We start from the raw sequence: 10,978 nt of genomic DNA, 5'->3' as shown, positions 1-10,978 counted from the left end.
TTACAGCCTAATATATTTACACCCCCCTAAAGCAGTGTTTCTCAAAATTCAAAATTTGAAGTTTTATACTTAACCAAATTTTGGTCCATTTGGTTCCATGTGTACCATGTCAGTTACAGAACTTGAAAAGGTCAACATAATCCATTTTGAGAACCACTGTCAAACAGAATTCAATCAAACAGTAACATGTCGCTATCTTTCGATAGATGCTTGATAAGAGGCAGAGTAGGCACAACCACTGTCGGCACAACCACCTTCTACTTCCTTCCATACATTTTTACCGCTTGTCCCGTTCGGGGTTGCAGGGAGTGCTGGAGCCTACCCCAGTTGCACTCAGGCGTAAGGGGGGGTACACCCTGGACAAGTCGCCCCCTCATCGCAGCACCTCCTACTTTTGGTGCTGTATATGCAGACACAAGAACAGCTGTGACCATCAAGGAAAGGCAGATGCCACAAGGCATTTAAAAAGCAAAGCACATTGGACCAAAGAACAGGCAGTACATTTAACAGCCAGCATTGCACCATATAATTTCCCAGTCACTGTTGGTGGTATGGCATGAAAGCGCAGGAAGTCAAGGTGCTACATGCTTTTCACTGCTCGTAGCCGAATTGTACTTGTTGGTTATATCAGCATGAATACATAGTAAATGAAACAGATGCATTGTCAAATCCAGTGATTCTCAAACTGTGGTACGGTACATAGGCTTCATCCATATGCTGACTTTAATCACTTAAATATTCAAACACAGTGTTACTGTTCAAACTGTGTTTAATGTTACAGTGGCCAAAAATATTAAATATGCTTGTTAAAAAAACAACCTCTGCCTTGTTTTCAATAAGAACTTAGGCCTACTGTATTTTAATGTTGGTCATTGTGTTACTAGGAGTGTTTTCTAAGGTGGTACTTGGTGAAAGAAGTTTGAAAACCACTGGTCTATTATAATGTTCATTTGAACCGTTATTTATTTTTGAATGTAATTGTGTTTTTTTATAGACCATGAATCTACCACTAAGACATTAATTCAATCAAAAACAATGGTCTGTTCATGTTTTGCTTTTTAATTATGTCCTTTCTGTTGTAGACAGGGAGAGCTGAGGTAAAGGTAGCAGTGTCAATGGTGGAACACAATGTGCCTTTTGCAGTAGCCCATTGCAAAAAGAATGCTTCAAAGATTCCGGAACGTCAAGTCTTCCCACACAAAAATGTCCAGCATAATAAATGAAGTAGTGGCTCCTCACTTTAGAAAGGAACTGGTCATGAAGATGAGGACCAATCCTTTCACAATAATCAGATGGATCAAATGATACAGATCATTGAATTTTCCACAGTTTCCAGCACCCATTTCAGAACAGACAGAGACACACACAATTTCAGTCTGATTTGTACCTTTTTAATCTGACATTTATGGTATTTGTACGTATAATTATAGGAATGAATCCGTTCACTGTGTGGACATATGACAGTGACCTCAGCAAGTTGTCCACAGGTTCCTTGGTATGTGCTCCACCAGTGGGCCAAACTGCGGCACAGCTGAAGTAATCTACAAGATGGATGAGGCCTTGCAGAAAAATGCCATACCATGGAGAAACTGTGTCAGTCTGTCTATTGATAATGCTCCTGTCAATACAGGACCAAATAACTCCATTGCATGTACAATTTTTCAAGAAAATACCAGCATCTACATCCATGGGTACCCTTGTCACATCATTCACAACACTGCCAAACAGGCTGGCCAGGCCTTTTTGGATGTGAGTTGAATCATGAATGCTTAAACCCTATTGTATCCGCTATGCCTAATGTCAAGTTCAACATGAACCAATGACAACAAAGTGCTGTGACTAAAATGAATTATGTATTGCAGGCGTGTGGATTTGATCCAAAAGATCTGGTCAGTTTAAAGAAAGTACCAATTGTAAAGGTTACCTGACAGGTGTGTGTGTTCAGTCCCAATGTAGTACAAATTAAATTCCAGAAGAGTTTGATTAAATGGACATTAAGATGTTCCACTCTTGTCACAGAATTCTGTGAGCTTCATGGAAGTGAGTTCATGGCAATGCTCATACACGTTTCTGTCTAAAGGTTGAGCCCATAAAAGTGTTTGACTCGTATGCTGCAGAAGTATGCGCCACTGGCCAGCTACATGAAGTCATTAAGTAGGCATCACATTTGAATTATCTAAACAGGGGTGTCAAACTCATTTTGGCTGAGGGGCCGCATGGAGGAAAATCTGTGCACACGCGGGCCGGACAATTAAAATCATGGCATTAAAACTAAAAAATAAAGACAACTTCAGATTGTTTTCTTTGTCTTACTTTGGCCAAAAATAGAACAAACACATTCTGAAAATATTACAATAAAAATATAGAAAAAAATACAGGCAGCGGTAAAGTTTAGATCCATGAAGGAACGAAGAAAGTGAATGAATGTTTATAACTGAATACATTTACATATGTATAAACATTTGTTTTCTTCTGTATTATTTTTTTTTTATGAATTAAGTAACGTTTATGACAACCTTTTTTCCAAAACACAATATAGAATGTGAGATATAACAGGATAATGCATACATTTATCATTTGTTTTTAAAACAGTTACAAAAAAGTGGGACCCCAAAAATTAATGTGGGACTCCATTTTTATGACTTGATGGGGTACCTGGGACCCCATTTTGAAAATTCCTAGCGCCCACACTGATGGAGTATTGGTACGTGCAAAATAGCAGCAGGCGGCTGTGGCCTGCGGGCCGGTTCTAATACTAATCAAATATCATCCATAGATAATTCCTTGACTTTGACACCTATGATCTAAATGTATGGCTATTAGCAAAGACCGAGGAGTAAATTAATGTGATATGTACAACCATTTTCTCTGTTTTCCCCACAGATGACCAACAACCAAGGTCCAGGAGGCTTGTGGAAGCAATGTCTGACCCAATCACCGAGGTGTACCTGCTATTTTATCAAACAACATTTCCAGTCTTCTCCACCTTCAGCCTATTCCTCTTCTTACATGATGAGGTGAATTGGGAACTTTGGTATACAATTTGCTCGTATGGTGTACTACCTTTGTTCTTTTTTTATTAGCACAAAATAAAAATACATCTGTAAATCTTTTCTGAAATTTTTAGAAGAGGGGTTTCATCTGCAAGCTGCTGTCAAAATTTCTGAAGCCCGTAGCATTGCAGCACTGGGAACTGCATGTGATCTCACTCACACACAGTTTGTTAGTGTTAAGAGGGTTGCAGTCATCTTGTCACATATGCGAACACAATGGAAACAAGTGCCCAATACTTTTTTGTTTAGCCCACATATTTGCATTTCTGTCTGATAAACTATTCAGTCAAGTTCTGCTATGAAAATACTTAAAGAGGTGTTTTCAATTTCGCCATGATGGTTTTTGATGGTGACTAAAGTGACTCAACACAGTTTTATGTCTGCCTCATACTGACATGTTGGTGCATACAGCAATGTTAATGACCTCCGAAGATGTTGTTTGGGTTTTCTTGTAGGAGAAACATTGATGATTGGCTTCACTACTCGAACTACACTAATCAGGCTGCCTGAAGTCTGCAGGCAGCAGTGGCGTTCCTGGAAAGGGCCGTATTCAATCAAGAAACTCCCCATGAAAGAGCTTTTAATAAAACATGCCATGTTTCTGAATGTCAAACAAAGAGCAGTATGTGGAGTGGAAAATGCATTCTACTTCGTAGACTAGTTAGTTGGGGTATTAGGTAAAGGAAATTTTATCTATAGTGCCAAATCCTAAAAAGTTATCTCAATATGTTTAACAAGTAGAGCAGACTTAAGACCAGGTTGTTGTCACATGTTCTTGTTTGGTGACCACATCTGGAAAAACCACCCATCTTTCAGTTGCACTACTTTACCAGATTAGTGCACTGTGTATTTGTTTTAGGTTCACTGAACTTCTCCCGTACAACGAGTACAAATTAAGTGAGGAGTTTCTGGACTACCAGACAATGAACATTGACATGCCCAAGGACCCAGCAAAGTTTAACTTTGAGAGCTTTTGGGGGAACAAGAATAAGGTAATAATTATTCGGTACTAAATATTCAACCTAATACTACAGAAACATATTTGAGTGATCAGGCTTCCTATGTACATTTTTCAAAGGTGACCGGTATGAGCAGATTTGGCAGGCTGTCTCATATTGCCAAGTTGGTCTTGCTGATGCAGAACGAGTTTTCTCTGTAGTTGGACAAAACAAAACCGAAACAGTTTGGCTCTTCAAGGAACTCTTATCATCCATCATGACAGTGAATATGGCAAGCCTTGAGTCTAACTGTTTAAAGTGGGAACCTTCTGCCTCTGTCAAGGCATCAACATCTGCGACAAACGCCTACAATATTGGACATATCCCCAATGAAGGACAGTTGGTTGAAATTATATTGACAAATTAATGTATTTTGTCAAAATTTTTGTTAGAATTATAATTTCTGGTTGATTAAGACTATCATTAGAAGGCTACAGTGCAGGGAGAGCCACTAGAGGTGAATACATCAGTCTTAAGGTATACATCAACGTTAAAACAGGCTAAATCAATCTTAAAAACAATTTGACCACATTCGTACACCCAAGTCTCACTTGTTATTTTCGGAATCTTGGCAGCCCTGCATATGCGGTCCTGGTGACAGTGCACGGCGGAGCACAAACCAAGAATGTAGCCAAAATAATTGTCTGTGGACTTTCAGGCACAAATTTGGGGAAGGGTACAAATAATATCTGCTGCCTTGAAGGTCCTAATGAGCACAGTGGCCTTCATCATCCATAAATGGAAGAAGTTAGGAACCACCAAGATTTTCCAAAAGAGGTGGCCAGCCATCTAGACTGAGCGATCGGGGGAGAAGGGCCCTAGTCAGTGAGGTGACCAAGAGCCCAATAGTCACTCGTCAGAGCTACAGCATTCTTCTGTGGAGAAAATAACCTTACAGAAGAACTTTAAGCCTCCTCTTGACGACCACCATTTTCCTTCTCTCTGATGTTGAGGGCTCACGCCAAGTTGGTTTAAGTTGCAAAGCCAAAGCCTCTTCTTTCATACTGAACATGCCCTACGATGTTGTTGTGCTTCAGGGTTGACGTAGCATGCTGAACCACGTCGGATATTGTCCATTTCCGTCCAGTTAACAGAGGTGGTGCAGTGTTGCTTATGGTCTGGTTTTTGGAGTCCTTCAAAGAAAGACGAATGCAGCAATGTACATAGTGTAACCTGTATGTTAATCTAATAAAGCACTGTACAAGTATCAGGCTTGGTAAAAGGATAGGACTCAGATGCAGAGTAGGGAATTTGGACAGGCTTTTATTTTGAAAACTTCCTTTCACCTCCCAAGTCAAGGATTACAATATCTATCTTTAACCAAAAACTAATCGGCAAAAAAGATTCCAAGAAAAAATAGCAACAACCAAAAATCACTCCAAACAGAGGAAAACACAAAACAAAGACAAACTATAATTGGCGCCGTATATGTTATAAAATGTATAAACAGAAAACGCTCCAACAGGAGGAAAAAACAAATAGCTATGAAAATTTCTACACTCACTAATCTAATAAAGTATTAACAAAAAGAGTCACTCAAAAATTGAGGATAGAATGAAAAAATAACTGAAACTCACCACTTCGGTTGAATATACTAAATAACAAAAAGTCGCTCTGCTGAGGAGGAAGAAAGGAAAAATTCAAAATAGTAACAAAGGGGATTCAAGATCAAGGAATTAATTACAAAATGAGGCAAGGCAAGACAAGGCATGGACAGGACCATGGATGCTAGAGAGCACGAATAGACGAAACAATCTGGCACAGAACAAAGGAAGGAGTGGGCTTATAAGACACATGAGGGTAATAGGGAACAGGTGGAAACAATTAGGGAATCGGGATGACGTCAGACTGATGACACAAAAGGAAGGGCAAGTGACCTGAAACGAGAGGAGAGTTACTTTTCAAACTAAAACATGCACATCACAAGACAGAAAAAACCAAGACAAGACATCCCTCACCGCGGTGTGACAGTACCCCCCCTTCTAGGGCCGACTCCTGACGGCCCAGATTGTCCAGGATGGTCCCTATGAAAGTCTTCAATGAGGGTGGAGTCCATGATATATCGAGAAGGCACCCACTGTCTCTCCTCCGGTCCGTACCCCTCCCAGTCTACCAAGTACTGTCTGCCCCGACCCCGACTGCGAACTGCCAACAACTTCTTGACCTTGTAGACAGGGCCACCCTCAATCATCTCGGGTGGTGGAGGGGACGTGGTGGCCGGAACCAGCCGGCTCTCTTTGACAGGTTTTACTCTGCTGACGTGGAAGGTCGGGTGTACACGCAGGGACCGAGGCAGACGGAGTCTTACTGCTGAGGGCCCGATGATTTTAGTACTGGGGTATGGACCTACGAACCGTGGTGCTAGCTTCTTGGAGGGAACTTTGAGCCGCATGTCCTTTGCTGAGAGCCATACTCTCTGCCCTGGTCGATATGCCGGGGCGGGTCGCCTCTTGCGATCCGCTGCCTTCTTCACTCTGTCCCCTTGTTGAATCAGCACCTGACGAGCTGCTGCCCAGATGCGTCGGCAGCGTCGGACCATGGCATGTGCAGAGGGGACCGACACTTCCAGTTCATTGTCTGGAAAGACTGGAGGTTGAAAACCATAAGCACTTTTGAAAGGTGAGAACCCTGTGGCAGATGTAGGTAAAGAATTGTGAGCATACTCGACCCAGACCAGGTGTTTGCTCCATGTAGGGGGATTTTGGGACACCAGGCACCGGAGGCAGTTTTCCAGTTGTTGGTTGAGGCGTTCGGTCTGGCCGTTGGCCTCCGGGTGATAACCTGAGGTCAGGCTGGCTTTAGCTCCGATGAGCCTGCAGAACTCCTTCCAGAACCGTGATACGAACTGGGGCCCCCGGTCGGAGACAATGTCTTTAGGGAAGCCGTGAATTTTGAAAACATTGTTCATCATAATTTCTGCTGTCTCCTTGGCGGAGGGCAGTTTAGGCAAGGCAATGAATCTCACCATCTTGGTGAAACGGTCCACCACCGTGAGGACGGTGGTGTTACCTTGAGAGACCGGGAGCCCCGTGACGAAGTCCATTGAGATGTCGGACCACGGTCTGGAGGGAATGGGTAGGGGCTGCAATAGGCCCATACGGGATCCAGAGGACGTCTTGTTCCGAGCGCAGACCGAACATGCCTCCACGTACTCCCGTACCTCCGGCTCCATGGCTGGCCACCAAAACCGCCGAGAGATGGCGAACATCGTTCTCCGAACTCCCGGGTGGCATGAAAGCAGGGAGGTGTGAGCCCAGTGGATCACCTGTGGGCGCAACTCAACCGGAACAAACAAGCGGTTATCTGGGCACCCACTAGGTGGCGGGACTCCACCATTTGCCTGCTTCACCTCATCTTCTATTTGCCAGGTGACTACTCCAACCACACGGGTAAGTGGAAGGATAGTTTCAGGTTCCTTGGCATCAGGCTCGGGGTCAAACAGTCGAGACAGGACGTCTGGCTTGACGTTTCGGGACCCCGGCCTGTAAGAGAGAGAAAAGGTTAAACGGTTAAAAAAGAGCGCCCACCTGGCCTGGCGAGAATTTAGTCTTTTAGCCCTTTTGATATACTCAAGATTTTTATGATCAGTCCAGACAATGAACGGGAAATCGGCCCCCTCTAGCCAGTGCCTCCACTCCTCCAGAGCGATTTTGACCGCCAACAACTTACGGTTACCGACATCATAATTCCTCTCAGCTTTGGATAGGCGTCTTGACAGGAAGGCGCAGGGATGCATTTTACCATCCTTCTCTGAGCGTTGGGAGAGGACGGCTCCGATTCCTTCGTTGGAGGCATCCACCTCTACCACAAACTGGCGTTGGGGATCTGGCATGGTGAGGATAGGAGCTGAAGTGAAGCGATGCTTAAGGTTCTGGAACGCCCTTTCAGCCTCTGGAGACCAGCGGAACTGCACCTGGGTGGAAGTGAGAGCATGGAGAGGGGCAGCTATTGTGCTAAAATTTCTGATAAATCTTCTATAAAAATTAGCAAACCCCAAGAACTGTTGAACCCTCTTCCGGCTATCAGGAGTGGGCCAGTCGGCTACGGCGCTAACTTTAGCCGGGTCCATCTTAACTCCTCCAGGAGCTACGATAAAGCCCAAGAAGGAGATAGTGTTGGCATGAAACTCACTCTTTTCAGCTTTGACAAATAGCTGGTTCTCCAGTAGCCTTTTAAGGACCTTGGTCACGTGGACCTTATGAGTCTCAATGTCTGTAGAGTAAATTAAAATGTCATCAAGGTATACATATACAAAATGGACTAGGAAGTCTCTTAGCACATCATTTATCATGGCTTGAAATACAGCAGGAGCATTGGTAAGTCCAAATGGCATTACTAAATACTCATAGTGTCCATTGGGAGTGTTAAAACCAGTCTTCCACTCATCCCCCTCCCTTATGCGGATGAGATGATAGGCATTACGAAGGTCAAGTTTAGTAAATACCTTGGCTTGCTGGAGTTGGTCAAACACAGAGTTCATGAGAGGGAGGGGGTACCGGTTCTTGATGGTGATGTCGTTTAGTGGGCTGTAGTCGATGCAGGGTCTCAGGGTTCCATCTTTTTTGTCCACGAAGAAGAAGCCGGCACCTGCTGGTGATGAGGAGGGGCGGATCAGTCCCGCTCTTAATGAGTCTGTGAGGTACTCCTTCATGGCCGCCCTCTCAGGACCGGAAACGGAGTACAGGCGACCTTTGGGAATGGTGGATCCTGGGATCAAGTTAATGGTGCAGTCATATGGGCGGCGTGGAGGAAGAGACATGGCTTTAGTCTTGCTAAATACCTCTCGTAGCTGATGGTAACATGGGGGCACCGAATTCAGGTCCGGGTATTCCGATTCTGTGGCGGGGTTTGCAGAAAACAAATTGAGTTGCGCTACACCCTTAGTTTGTGTAGCACTGGTGAAACACTTATTTACACAGTTTGAGGTACTCCTTCATGGCCGCCCTCTCAGGACCGGAAACGGAGTACAGGCGACCTTTGGGAATGGTGGATCCTGGGATCAAGTTAATGGTGCAGTCATATGGGCGGCGTGGAGGAAGAGACATGGCTTTAGTCTTGCTAAATACCTCTCGTAGCTGATGGTAACATGGGGGCACCGAATTCAGGTCCGGGTATTCCGATTCTGTGGCGGGGTTTGCAGAAAACAAATTGAGTTGCGCTACACCCTTAGTTTGTGTAGCACTGGTGAAACACTCATTTACACAGTCCTTTCCCCATGTTTTAATTTCACCTGACCTCCAGTCTATCTGGGGGTTGTGGCGAAAGAGCCACGGTTGTCCCAAAATTAAGGTGTGCGATGAGGTTTTGAACAGATACAAGCGAATCTTTTCTTCATGGTCCTTTATGCATATGCGGATGGGTTCTGTGGTGTGGGTAACAATAAACAGTTCCTTACCATCAAGAGCTCTAGCTCTAATGGGTCGAGATAATGGCTCAGACTTGACACCTAATTTAGCAGCCAGACCCCAGTCCATTAAACTCTCATCCGCCCCTGAGTCAATAAGTGCCCCAATGTCTGTGACAGTGTGATGTTTTACCTTGATTTTAGTGAGGGTACGCCTAATGGGAGTAGAAGCAGTTACTTGACTCACTCCTATGGGTCTTTTAACCGGACAGGTGGCGACGAGGTGACCCGGCTCCCCGCAGTAAAAACACCGCCCTTCAAGTTGTCGTCTCTGGCGTTCCTCCTGCGTCAGCCGTGCTCTCCCCAGCTGCATGGGATCCTCACCTTCCTCCAGGGAAATGGGATGACTTGGCGCGGGGGAAGCGGGGTAGAAAGCCGGTCTGTACTGTGTTTGAGAGTGTGTCGCTCCTCCCGTGGTTGTGGTCCTTACACTCCGATGTCGCCTGAGTTGAGTGAGCCTGTTGTCAGTGCGGATGGCGAGCGCGATAAGCTCGTCCAACCCGGCAGGTAAATCTAATGGAATTAGTAAATCCTGAATAGGTGCGGCCAGCCCCTTCAAAAAAGTGTCATAGAGTGCCGCGGAGTTCCACCCGCTCTCCGCCGATAGCGTGCGGAATCGGATGGCGTAATCACATACAGAGTCTCGACCTTGCCTCAACCTGCTTAGCTCCTGAGCTTTCTCCCGGTCGTCTGTGACCGGATCAAAAGTCATTTTAAGGGCAGTCTGGAAGTCTGTGAGAGAGCTGCAGATAGCTGAGCTCCGGCCCCACTCGGCGGAAGCCCATGCCTTGGCTCTACCCGTCAGATGGGAGATCATGAAAGCGATTTTCGATCGCTCCGTGGGAAAGGCGTGAGGCGTAAATTCAAAATGAATTGAGCAGTCTATAATAAAAGCTTTGCATTGTCCTGTTTCACCTGAATATTGAGCTAGGGGTGCCAATTTGCTTCCGGCTCCGGTGAATGACGTAGGTGGTGGAGAAGCAGGTACGGGAGCCGATGCGGTGGCTTGCGGAAGTCGCAAGACCATCTCCTGTAGCTGGGAGGTAAGGCGACCCATATGTTCGGCCATCGCCTTCTGAAACTCCTCTTGGCGTGAGAGGCGGGCTTCCTGATCCTGTATGGCCGCGGAAAACTGCCCTTTCTCTGCTGGGTCCATACTGGCCAGATTGTACTATCAGGCTTGGTAAAAGGATAGGACTCAGATGCAGAGTAGGGAATTTGGACAGGCTTTTATTTTGAAAACTTCCTTTCACCTCCCAAGTCAAGGATTACAATATTTATCTTTAACCAAAAACTAATCGGCAAAAAAGATTCCAAGAAAAAATAGCAACAACCAAAAATCACTCCAAACGGAGGAAAACACAAAAGCAAAGACAAACTATAATTGGCGCCGTATATGTTATAAAATGTATAAACAGAAAACGCTCCAACAGGAGGAAAAAACAAATAGCTATGAAAATTTCTACACTCACTAATCTAATAAAGTATTAACAAAAAGAGTCACTCAAAAATTGAGGATAGAA

The 10,978-nt window shown here is 44.8% G+C and overlaps 1 long non-coding RNA gene across 1 annotated transcript; it reads right to left on the bottom strand.

Moving 5' to 3' along the window:
• Positions 1-8,977: 8,977 nt before the first annotated feature.
• Positions 8,978-10,492, bottom strand: LOC140679011 (uncharacterized). The gene is made up of 3 exons (XR_012050594.1): positions 9,643-10,492; positions 9,118-9,173; positions 8,978-9,044 (listed from the first exon to the last, which is right to left on the bottom strand). It is a non-coding gene; the product is annotated as an uncharacterized lncRNA (long non-coding RNA).
• Between the last annotated feature and the right edge of the window lie 486 nt (positions 10,493-10,978).

Source organism: Nerophis lumbriciformis, linkage group LG09 (assembly GCF_033978685.3).
Source record: "Nerophis lumbriciformis linkage group LG09, RoL_Nlum_v2.1, whole genome shotgun sequence".
NCBI lineage: Eukaryota > Metazoa > Chordata > Actinopteri > Syngnathiformes > Syngnathidae > Nerophis > Nerophis lumbriciformis.
The sequence above is the reverse complement of the archived record's forward strand: the minus strand, read 5'-3'. Positions and strand labels throughout refer to the sequence as shown.